Here is a 12,688-nt window from a genome sequence, read left to right as displayed (position 1 = left end):
AGGTAATTATTCAATAACAAAAATAGTGGGTGAACAGCCACAAAGTATTTAAAAAAATCAAATTTGGAATGTCACGTTATCTATGATATGACGGACAGTGGCGGACACACCTGTCAGATTTTTATTTACGCAGTAAATTGTAGCAAGATTATGGTTTTTTCACCGGAAAAAAGTGCGCCAATGCCTACATTACGATATTTGAATAAAAATAATCGAATCCGTTTGTCAAATAAAGGATTAGAAGGTCTTAAGCGACGAAGACGTCATTCTGCTGTATGTTAAAAGAAGTATGGCGAATTGTATACGCTGTATGAGAAAATATCAGTTATAAACGTCAAGTACCTGTGAAATCATTGAAAATTTGTGAAATGTGGTCAATTCAAACGGTAGATGAATCGGTAGCGCACATTTTGAAGTGAAGATGTAAAAATAACAATAAAATGTCGCTTAAATGAGCCGTTAGTGAATTTTCCAAAATCTCTTAGGATAATAATATATAGGAGATAACTGATTTTGAAAACAAATGAATGCTGTTGTCATTTGTATTACATACCTACAAAGTTATCTAAAGAATGGATGGGGGAGCCACTGTCAAAAACTACCCAATCAAAACTCGCAACTGGATAGAAACTGACATTCGAATGACGTTTTCAAAATGGTATACATATTATGGTAGTTCGTAGTTCCATTTTGACCGTTATTTAAATAAGTTTGTAGGACTGTTCTCACTAACGTGGTGTAGGCAAGCTACATTTCAATCACATATGCACAAATTAGTCCCCTCCGTCTCTGATTAAGTAAACCGTAAGCATATCTTGATGAAAGTAAAGTTAGTTTAAATCTTAAAATAATTTTAGAAAGACGGAATTTATTAATGACCATAACCGTTTGTTTCCATGAGATGTGGAGAGCCGGATTATTTAGAGCAATTAAAAGCTTTCACTGTTTTTGTATTCTAGTATATACTTATAGTGATTCTGCACAAAAACGATAATTCCAAAGAAATACGATATGATAAACAAACTTATAATCAATCAATGGGGGAACACGATGAATAGAGAGGAACAACCAATGCAACATTTTTTGATAAATTTTCATAAGCATTTTTCGAGACCTAAACAAATGAACGATACACGTGAAAAAGTTCTAGCTCTATGAACGATATAACGGGATACCACTGTATATTCCTCCAGGCAAACCAAAAATATTTTACAGGGACTACGCAGTATTAGGTTTCGGCTACCTAATGTAAATTACACAGCACTTGCGCAAGTGGGACTAATCCGATATTTTATTACAATGCTGTGTTTACATTCGAAGATTTTTATATTATGTATATATTTTTGCCTTTGGTTGTCATGATTTATTGGGCAACATTCTTATGCCGAGTCATATTAAAAAGAACATAAAATAACGAAAATTTTATTGCCGTGACCATTTACATTTACACAAAGTGCTAGTTTTTTTGTTTGGCAGGTTATTAGCATTTGAACTGGATAATAAGAAGTTCAAAGTTTTTCTTTACAAAGACTAATAAAAATAACCGATTTCACACATTGGTATAAGGTACTTATATGTATTCAAAAACTTACAACTATATGCTAAAAGGTTTATCTTTATTGATATATGAAATGTAATATTTACTAGGATCCATAATATAATAATGTTTATATTATGATTTCGTAGAAGGATACACTGAAAATTGTTCAAATATGGTGGTCATGAATGTTTATTATTTTGTTGGAATTTCGCTACAAAGATACTCACAACTTTACTGTTAAAATAAGGTTTATAAAGAATAATATTTTGTAATAATAGCTTAGGTTGGTGAAATTCTTGTGCGAGATAGCGCTTTCATATGACATCCCATAAGTTTGATGCGAAGAAATAGTTGAAAGTGAAAAAAAATCATAACATCGACCACGCAAATAATTATTAGAAGCAAATAATATGTAGATTTTTTTTTTCGTAACAATGTGTTTTTAACGCGATGAGGTTGTTAGCCCCACGCCCAACCCCCTTTTCGGAGGGCCATTTCTTCCTTATCCGTTAGCCCTGACTACACCTTCCACCAGGGTTGACTGCAACCGGCAAAGAGGGTGATGTCCAGCAATCCAATAGGACGTAGAAGAAGAGGGAGGCCAAATATTCACTGGTTGCATGGAGCTGCCAGTGACTGCCGTATTCTGGGTGTACCAAATTGGAAAGCGGCTACACTGGATAGGGATAGGTGGAGGGAGCTGTTGGAGGAGGCCGGGACCCACACCGGGTGGTCGCGCCCCTGATGATGATGAATATGTAAATATTTTAACTATATGAGTGTGTAAATAAAAAATAACCAAGTGTTTTTGTGTTTTATTTTTAATCTAAAATTTAAGTTTATAAGGGCCGGAATGCTGTGTGATCGTCGAAATGAACAATTTGCGGTATCTCTGTAAAACTTATATGTCATTATGATACCTCTTTTATCATCTTAAAAATAATACTAATACCATAAAAGAGTATTGTTGTAAAGGTCGTCGTGTTTAAATTGAGAGTAAAGCCATATTTGGTAGATCAGATAGCATTTTTTCTAATTATTATTTTGTCAACACACGCAGTATATTTTCATTTTTTTTAATTTAACAGATTATAAAATCTAATGGATTTAAATTTTTTACTATTTCATTTTATTCGTTTTTTGCGACCCAGGTTTCCGCCTTTCAGCTTCTTCAGGCAATGCGCACACACAAAAAACATAGCTTATAAGTATGTTTGTTTAGCTACTATAATTTCTTTAAAACCTGACATTCTTACCAATAATTATGGATTATTAATACATATTGTAATTTATTATTAGAAGGCACTGATATTATTGTTATTTCTCATTAGTAAACTCCATTAAATTCCCAATGCGTTACGATTTTATGCCTATTTATTGTATTATTAGTGAATAGTTATTTAATGATCTATTATTTAGGGTTTTGACGATTTATACATCTATTTAATGTAGGTATTATTAGCAATTATTACAAATACTTCAACTATTCATAATTTGATTGTTGTATTTTTTAATTGTGAACCTTGACTTGATAGGTAGGCGATTAAGTTTTTGCCTATTTTACTGTATTAGTTTAATATATAAGTTAGAATTAATTGTTTTCGTTATCAGTGTGTATCTGCCATTGATGAGTGCGCATTTGCCTGACGATGCCAAAAGGTGAAACGTGGATCACAAAAAATAGACTTAAATTGAATATTACAAAACTTTAATCCATTAGAATTTAAATTCCATCAAGTACCCTCGGTCGATAATATTAACAAATAATGGTCAAATATATTCGACAAATTATTGAATGGGGTTAGTACCTAATCGACTTATGCTATTATAAAATCATATTTTACAATAGAAATGTATAGTTTATTTTAATATTTGGTTAAGGTTCAATAATTTTATTGTGAGTCATCATTTATTTTATCATCTTGATTAAGTGGAAACATTCTTTTCAATTTGTTCAAAATTCAAACTATTGATCAATAAAAGTCGACGCGTGGGAACGCGGCAAATGAGTTCATGAACGTCCCAATTCAAAAATGCTACATTTAAAAAAAGTCTCATTACATAATGTAAATAATGTAACAAAGGATACTCAGAGTTAATGGATAGAAAGCTGTTTGTTGGTTTTAGATTAGTTGTTTAAATAATTGTTTTCGCACACGAGTCCTCTTCAACATTTTTGTCTTATTTCTGCAAGCAATGCAGCCCGAAGCAGCATGATCATTAGCCATTATGTTAGAACGACGGCTCCTCGAAGATTATAATCAGCGCTGAGTTATACTTATTCTACCTTTGAATAGACACAAAGCTTGCAAATAATGCCGACTGAAATACCCGGGTATGTGAGCACTGCGAGGTATTATGCACTTATGAATAGAAATATAATAGGAAAGGAATTACATTATGATAGTTATCTGTTCTTCAAGCTGAATCCACAGAACTTGTGCTATGCGTAAGTATTATTATGCTTCATATACATACGTATCATAATGTATCATTATACATTTTTCAAAAAATGAAAACAAAAGTTCCAATTTTAAAAAGTCGATGACAGATGAAAAAAAACAAATGACAATATGTGCACTAAAAATAGCTGTGATTAATTAAATTATACGTGTATATAATTTATTACGGTGCTTCATTAAAGTAATGGAAAACATTTTATAAAGCATGTAAAATATTTATTAAAGGTTTTGAAGATATTGTGGCCATTTGGATAAATTCATCGATTATTATTAATTGTGGATATAATACTTTTGCATACGTAAGTCATTTTCTTTGGCAGTGATATAAAAATAGCGATAGGATTATTTATCAACTTTATAGGGAGATTTTATGCGACCCTTTTCTGTTATTTTACATGAGACACGTTCTTAAATTTTAGATACCATCACACAGTGTCGAAAGGTGGAGGTAGGCTGTTCATATCCGCCATAAATAGTGCACACACTTTGTCAGTCATACGTATTTGTTTTCATTGAAAAAAAACTACAATTTACAGATAGTGTCGGTTGGTTTTTAAAATTCAATTAAACCTTGCAAAAACCAAGCTACAATAGATAATAGTCAAAAAATACTCGTCTATCTTTAAATATCTAAAATTATATTATATATAATTTTGGATATTTTATAGTTAGAATATTATTTGTTTTGTTAAGGCAGGGCTTAATGAATTTAAAAAAATAACCAACATATATTGTAATAATATGTATTCTTAATCCAACGAAAACAAATATAAGTATGAATGAAAAGGTGTTCACAATTTTTTCGTATCGCCCAAAGTATACCAAATCTATTATGTTTTTTAAAACCACCAACATCATCAGTAAATTGTAGTCTTAAATCAATAAAAACAAATACGTATGACTAACAAAGTTTATTGTCCACTATTTATGGCAGATCTTAACAGCCTTCTTCCACCCTTTGCTACTACCGGACATCACAGTGACAAAGTTCCTAGTAATTAACAAGAATTTAGATTTTTTTTATACATTTTTGGATAGGCTTTCCATCTTGTACCAATGTAATATTTTAATGTATCTAATGAAAATCAAAAATAGATACGAATCTGCTTGCTCTTCTTCGTTAAAGTTTTATAGTGGTTTGAATTAGTATTTTTATGCATTTCATGACTATTTTGATTTTTTATTGTGTTTTACTGTCCCACAAGATCTTATTGGCTACGTGTTAGAACTGTGAACTGACGAGCTCCTCCTATTTTTAACCGCACTTCGATTGAAGCGCCTTCCGGTTAGCGACGAGTTGTCCACGTGTTAAAACTGTGAACTAACAAGCTCCTCCTGCTTTTAACCGCACTAGCGACTTTCGGTTATTGCTGAGATCTTCTTGTCAGACAGTATTATGTATTATATCGCATTGACCAATAGCTGTGAAGATACCATTTGTAAAAAGGCGCTAAAGATGTTGGGCTTCGTCTTGCGTACTTCCCGGGTCTTTTCGGATGTTGCGGTACTAAAAATTCTATATAACTCCTTAGTTAGAAGCAGACTTGGGAGTGGGTCTATCGTTTGGGCCCCGCATCAGCTGAAGTACGGCCGGTGAAGAGAGTCCAAAAGAAATTTTTGAGACTCCTTTTCTTTCTGTATGGATATTATCCGTGGCTCTATCCGACTGAAATTTTCTTAGGAATGCTTACATCCTGTAGCTTAAAATTTAGAAGGGATCTTTATTTAGCTACATATTTTTTCAGACTTAAAAAAAAAACTCACAGTAAATGTGAACTCTGCTATCCTTGGTGGTGTTGGCTTGTGTGTCTCTGATAATTACCTTAGGAATCGAGGGCATCCGTTGTTTGTTCTCCCACGGTGCAGAACTAACCTGCCATTAGTAATGCCAATTGGGAGGGCAATAACTATGTTTAATGAAATCGCTTCGGATATTGATATATTCCACTTACGTGAGGGTGAATTTAGATGGACGTTGTTTTATAAGTTTTTAAGATAGGGTCTATCAAAGTTCACTCTGTGTGCTTTCATTTACTTTTATTTTATTATTTTGTTATTTTTGGTATTTTATTTCTTTTCTTATTTTATTTCTTATTTTATTACTTATTGTATTATTAACTCACACTTCTCTGTATTTCTATTTTAAAAATTTTTTAACACTTATTTTATGTCATGTCGTGAACGCTTTGAATTTATAATTTGTTATGTTCATTATATGATATGTAAAATAAATAAATTTGATTTGATTTGATGATACTCTTGTCTTAATAAATAAATAAATATATAAGTATATAAGAACGCTGGATTAACAGGCTAACAAAATCACACCATATAATAGTGGTATATTAAAAAATGAAACACGAATTTAATAATAATTTGAAATATTTTTCAAATTAAAAAGTGCGATAGGATTCGTCTGAGTTAATCAAATCCCCTGATTGTATTAAACTAAAACGTGAATATAAAAACACGACTTCTTTCCAAACTAACAATCTAAATTAATCACTGCCTGTTATATTTGAAATTGAGCTTGTAAGTTTTTCACGCGATTTGACTACCATTTTTTTAGCTCCTTGCCACTAATTAAATGGTGAGTTACCCGTAGAGGTCGCTTTGGTGAGATACACAACCTGCTTTATAATGATCCGAATTTTTTTCTTTTTTTCTAGTGCCTTCTCTATCAAAGACTGACAGTCATCAGAACGATCGTTTACTATATTGACTGGAAAAGTTCTGTGAAGCTGCATTTGTACCAATCAATAATGCGCCATCTTTCTCTGCCACTTATACCAAACTATTATTCAGTGGTGAATAGTAGAGGTAGGCTGTTAAGATCCGACATAAACAGTGCACACTAAACTTTGTCAGTCAAACGTATTTGTTTTCATTGAACTAAGTGTTTGTAACTTTTTGAAATTCAATTAGGCCCTGCCTAATCCAAGCCATATTAGTAAAAATATTCATTTACCTATAAAATATCTAAAATTATGTCATTACAACATACACAATTATATTTTATATTCATTTAATTTAATTTAATAATTTCGTGAGTCCCAGGTTCGAATCCTGGGTCTGGCAAATATACATATTGTTTTTTAATGTGTGTTTGGTATCAGAGTATGTACTTAATAGGTTGAGCAAGTGGCTAACACCTATTTTTCGTAAAAAAAATCTGTTAATGCAAACCTCCACTCTGTATGTAAGTATACAATAGTCATCATTTTTTATATTTGTTTTCTCTACTGGAGTGACAATGATCTAAAGTGATTTAAAATTATAAAAACGATTAAAAGATACGAAAAATTCAATTGTATGCAGAGACCAGGATGTCGGTAAGCTAATAGACTAAATGAAATTTTCACTTATTGAATCGATGGGTACTGCGATCTCAGAATAAGTTAAATCAAAACTAACGCACATTTAACCCATTGTAAATGCGTTATTGTCGTATATATTGGGATCTTTATTTACATTAAAAGAATGTTCATTTATTACACATACATTCATACAATATCTATTTCAATTTTAACAATGTTTATTTCTAGTAAGATGACGGCCGTTTTTTAAATTTTCACACGAATGGTGACGTAATAAATAGTTACACAAAAAATACTTTTTTTGATTGAAAACGTCTATCTGGAACTCGGACCATTGTATGAATTTCAAAGAGCGGCCTTTTTATGTAGAATAATACATCTTTCGTAGGCTCGATAGAGTTAGATACGTGTTGTGAAGTTGTTTAGCATGGTTTATGAAACTTTTATTTATTGTGGAACCTGTTTACCAACTTTTAAAACAACATTTCAATGGTAATGATCATTCAAAATCTATCGTCATATTATATATAAAATTTGTAAGGGGTATTTTCCGATGTTTATATGTAACCATTCCAAATTCAAAACACATTATTTTGATATGCACTCATTTTATACAAGATTTAAAAAAGACAAACGAAGGTCGCAAATACTGTCACTTGCATAATAACCACTCATTTTAAGGAAGATTATAAAAAACAAACGAATATCCCTGTCATCTGTCACTTTCATACAAAATAAGTTTACATGACATTTTTTTTCTCTAATATTAGAAAGTGTCATTTATTTACATTTATTACATGTTATTAATTACTACAAATTGCTAAAACTCATCCGAACAACTTAGGTACTTTGAGAATTTTTAAATTTATTTTCTCTTACTTATGATAAATTTTCATTATTTTTTTTCTTTTTCCCAGGTTTAGTTAGATCTTAGAATTATAATTGCTTGTTTAACAAAATTTCAAGTGGAGTGGGTAAGCTAAATAAGCTACTTCATAAAAATTCAAATACACTACTACATCATATGAAATTATATCTAAGTGATTGGACCCACCTGTGGGTATGTGATGGTATTATTGGTTCAGTAGAATAACTTGGGTGCCTTTTTGTGAAATTTTTAAATGTATCTTATCTGTTGACTTATAATACATTTTTATTCAGATTTTTTCCCAGTATGGATCTACGGTCCTATTGGTTCAGGATATGTAAGTTATACGTAAAAAAACATACAGGCAGATAATTTGAAAAAAACCTATATTCTGTAGATAGCGTTACCCTAGTTGTATAGGAAAACAACTCAAAATTTCAAGGTTTTTAGTTAATAATGCAATTCGATATTGTAGAGGTCTTTTTTTATACTTCAATAAAAAATCAAAAAATTCTTTAACGGGTCATAAAATCAAATAAACCTTTCTGGAATTTAATTAGTAACGGAAATGTCTGGTTAATTATCTATTAAACTGTAAATTTTCATTGTGAAATGAAAATTTATGCAAAATTTTCAAACGCCATTATCTTAGAACAAGGTATTTTGAATTGTTTCCATATAGAACTAAGATATCCACTGATATAATGTAAGAGTAAGTAGTCAGAACGCTGATCAAAAGACAAATATTTCGGAAGTGCAAATAGACAATAATGCAAATTAATTATTAGTATAGTTTTATAGATATACCTACAGGTCCCGCGTGACACAGTTTAAAATCTCAGGTAGTTCCTATATTGTGATTCAAAAGCTTTTTACAATATTACTTACCTACAGATTTCTTTCAACAGATTCTAAAGAATTATTTGAAAGACCAGAGAGAATTCGATACGAGTAGTGCCAAAGTGATTTATACACGGTGTAGTTTTGTTGCATAGAGTCGCTATTTGTGGTCTCAATGCATCCACTGCAGAGGTGTAATATTCTCTTCTTTTCAATTTGACGAATTGAATATGATCAATCGTCCATAGTAACAAGATGTCTATATTAGGTATGTAGATATAAAATGAATAATACGCAACGAGTCTTAATTATTTTAATCAGATGTCGACATTGAAACATCATTTTTTGATATAGGAAAACTTTATACTATGAATATTATGTATATAATATATATTATAATATTCATATAAAACCATGCGTAGTCACAAAACAAGTGAATTTTTAAAATATATCATTTCAATCAAAAATAATTGAAGCATCTATTTTCAAAAACCTAATTATTTTTGTAATAAGTACACAACGTTTTTGATTGGTTTTAAAGTTAGTTTATTTTTCCATCGTATTATATATTGCCGGTGAATCCTTAATTGTAATGTAAAACTAAAATTGCACAAATTGGTGTTGGTTTGTATCTTTTTGATTTATCGTTAACTGTAACTTATTAAATTTTGAACAATTCTTTTTTAATGCTATTGATAGGTTTTGGAGATTATAGTATAGATATACTACACATTGTGTAAAATTACACACCTTAAAAATATGTTCGTAGCCATTTTTGTTCGATTTTAACCTTGATGACCCCTCAATTGACAGTTAATAGTATTAAAGTTTCGTAAAACGTTATTAATACTTTGTCATGGTGTGGATTCATTCCTTTGTACGATAATGATAATCAAAAGATTTTTTCGACTCGTTTTCTTCAATCCTTATCAACCCAAGTGCTTTTTGAAGGGATTTTTTTTACTTTTTCGGGGGTTCATTTACAATCCGTCAATTGTTGGTAAGTATTAATTTCATGTTCTCACCATTATAACTCATATCATTGGAGTCTTTGTGATATCTCGTCACAGGACGGATGTGATGTTTCATGATGCTGTGTATCGTGCGATGGACCTTTTTGATAGCAGCATAAAAGTAGATTTATTTTATAACAATTTAATATTTATGTATGTTTTAAATGGATTACATTTATAATTGTTTTTATTATTGTATTTTAATAATTACACAAAAACTTACTTTCTCTTCTTCTTTTGTGTTTTATAACGATTGCTATTAATAATTAAGTCTTTTTATTCATTCCATGACTATTTATTTATAACTTTGTATTGTATTTTATCATGTATTATAGCGCATTTGGCAAATTACTGTAATGCCATAATACTCCTTTACAATAAATAAATATTTATTTCCAAAATTATGTATATTCGATAAGAAATAACAGTAAATAAAATTGATAATAATTATATAATTATAAAACAAATCATTAGTAGGTATCTTGTAGGTTCTTTATTGCGGGTTATGGAAACACATAAATTATTATTCTATTTTAGCACTGTAGAACAAGATTGGTGCATATTATGAACTTCAACGCATGGTAAATCGCGAAACTCGTGAGTTAAACCTTTTAGTATAAAGATTATTTTCCGTCTGTTTTTTAAAATAAGTTAATTTCTCATTGGAGGCCTTATGATTGTTATATTCAGTTTATATTTGTCTAGGTACATACTAATACAATATTATATTACCCGGAAAGAATGTCGACAAGAAAAGATTTTTTTAATTTAAAGCCGACCAAAATAATGTATTTGTCAATTAAATACACCAAAGAATGTACATAACCACATATTAAATTTATCAATGTTAAATGATGGGTATGTAATTTCATTTAAGCTTGGTTTTCCTTGTACTGTAATCATGTATTTACGCCCCTTTACCGCAGTAAGACATGACCGACATGTAAGTATGTTATTTATGATGTGATATCATTATTATGCTTAGAATAATATTATGTCGGCATATTTTATGTAACATATGAAAAACGAATAATGATTGTATGTATTTAAGGCATTCATTTCGTCTTATTATATTTGAGTAGGTACTTAGCGAAGAATGAATGTTGAACGAAAGTAAACGATTATAATGAACACCAGCGGTGATTTTTTTAATGCAGATAACGTAATCAATTTACCAGAAGATTAAAAGTGGGTCTTGAAATATTTCAAACGAGTCAAATAAAAGATTAACTTATTCAAAAATATTAAAAAGGTGACGAAATCCCTGCAACTAACATCAAAGAGGCCCATAATATAATCGCTCAAACAAATGCGTACTTGTAGGTACACAAAAAAAAACTAATAATATTATTATGTGTCATCTTTAATAATAATTCATTTTAGTTACATGATATGAATTACGATTTTTATTTTATTTTTTACCGTGGGGGTCAATCCGTCAGGCCTCCGTGTTCCTAAACCCACCTCTGATAAAAATACATAATTTGAAAATACCTCAGAAACATAAGTACCTACGTACTAGAAAAAAATTTGGAAACATATGGCGCCGGATAGGACTCGAACCTGCATCCGTTGGAGTCTGGCTAATGTGCTGTAAGATTTTTCCAAATTATGTGGGTACCCATATTCAATAGAAATTTGCATTCTGAAATCTTGTGAATAAAAAATGGCTCTGAAGATGGGGTTAGGTTTACAAGCTCGTTACACCTTGTAAGATCAATTCAAAACATTGCAGGGTAAACCGATACATAGTTTCAAAAGTAACTTTTTTATTAATTAGTAGGTAAGATACCTTAGTAGGTGATAAAACTTACTTTGATTTTCTTCAGCGGTCGTCTAGGAGGACTGTCGCAAAGAATTGGATACTTCCTATCCAACTCCGCCTGCTTCTCCGGCGAGTACGCCACGATGGTCTTCATAGCCGGCATGGCCATCTGTCTGATCACCGCAGAATGCGCAGTCTGGTCTACGTTGTAGTCTCCAGCCCAGAGGACGGCCCCTCCGCTCTTCGTAACATCCAACTTGATGAGCATCATCAGGCTGAAGACGCACATGGTGGCGCAGAGGATGAGCACCCTCTCCAGGCTCGGCCATCGTCGACCGCTCGTCGGCCACTTCCGATGGGAGCCGTGCAAGTCCATGGTCAGCAGTTTCGGGCAGTCATTCTGTCAAACACTACCCATTGTCGTTGCCAAGATAATACATAGTCAACATTATTATGTATATTTAATAACAACTTTATAATTTAAGGAACTATTTTATTACAAGTATTAATTGATTCGTTTTTTGTTAGACCTTATTTTTAAATAAAGCTCACAAAGGTTATGTATAACTGAATTCAAAATTGGAGAAGCAACAGATAATTTTCAGAAGCGTTTATTATGTAAGCCATTATCAGAATAACAGTCATTTTAATTATAACGTTTTACACATTTACTAATTTCATGTCTTTATTTTATTATATCAACAAACTCACTGAGTATTTTATTGTCTACATTCAAAAATTATAGCGCCATGCGTCAACGAGGTATGTTGTGTTGTGTAATTTATTTTTATATGAATATATTCAATATTATTGTTTAGCACTAAATTGTTCACATATTATTTATATACCTATATGAAATTAAGTAAACGGTACTATGTGTACA

The 12,688-nt window shown here is 31.0% G+C and overlaps 1 pseudogene; it reads right to left on the bottom strand.

Annotated features, from left to right (window-relative positions):
- Positions 1-12,181, bottom strand: part of LOC147073679 (uncharacterized) — a 42,639-nt pseudogene extending 30,458 nt beyond the window's left edge.
- Positions 12,182-12,688: the final 507 nt, after the last annotated feature.

The sequence above is a fragment of the Rhyacophila brunnea genome, unplaced genomic scaffold (assembly GCF_057557595.1).
Source record: "Rhyacophila brunnea isolate RB1 unplaced genomic scaffold, BYU_Rbru_1.0 scaffold_17, whole genome shotgun sequence".
NCBI classification, from domain to species: Eukaryota; Metazoa; Arthropoda; class Insecta; order Trichoptera; family Rhyacophilidae; genus Rhyacophila; species Rhyacophila brunnea.
The sequence above is the reverse complement of the archived record's forward strand: the minus strand, read 5'-3'. Positions and strand labels throughout refer to the sequence as shown.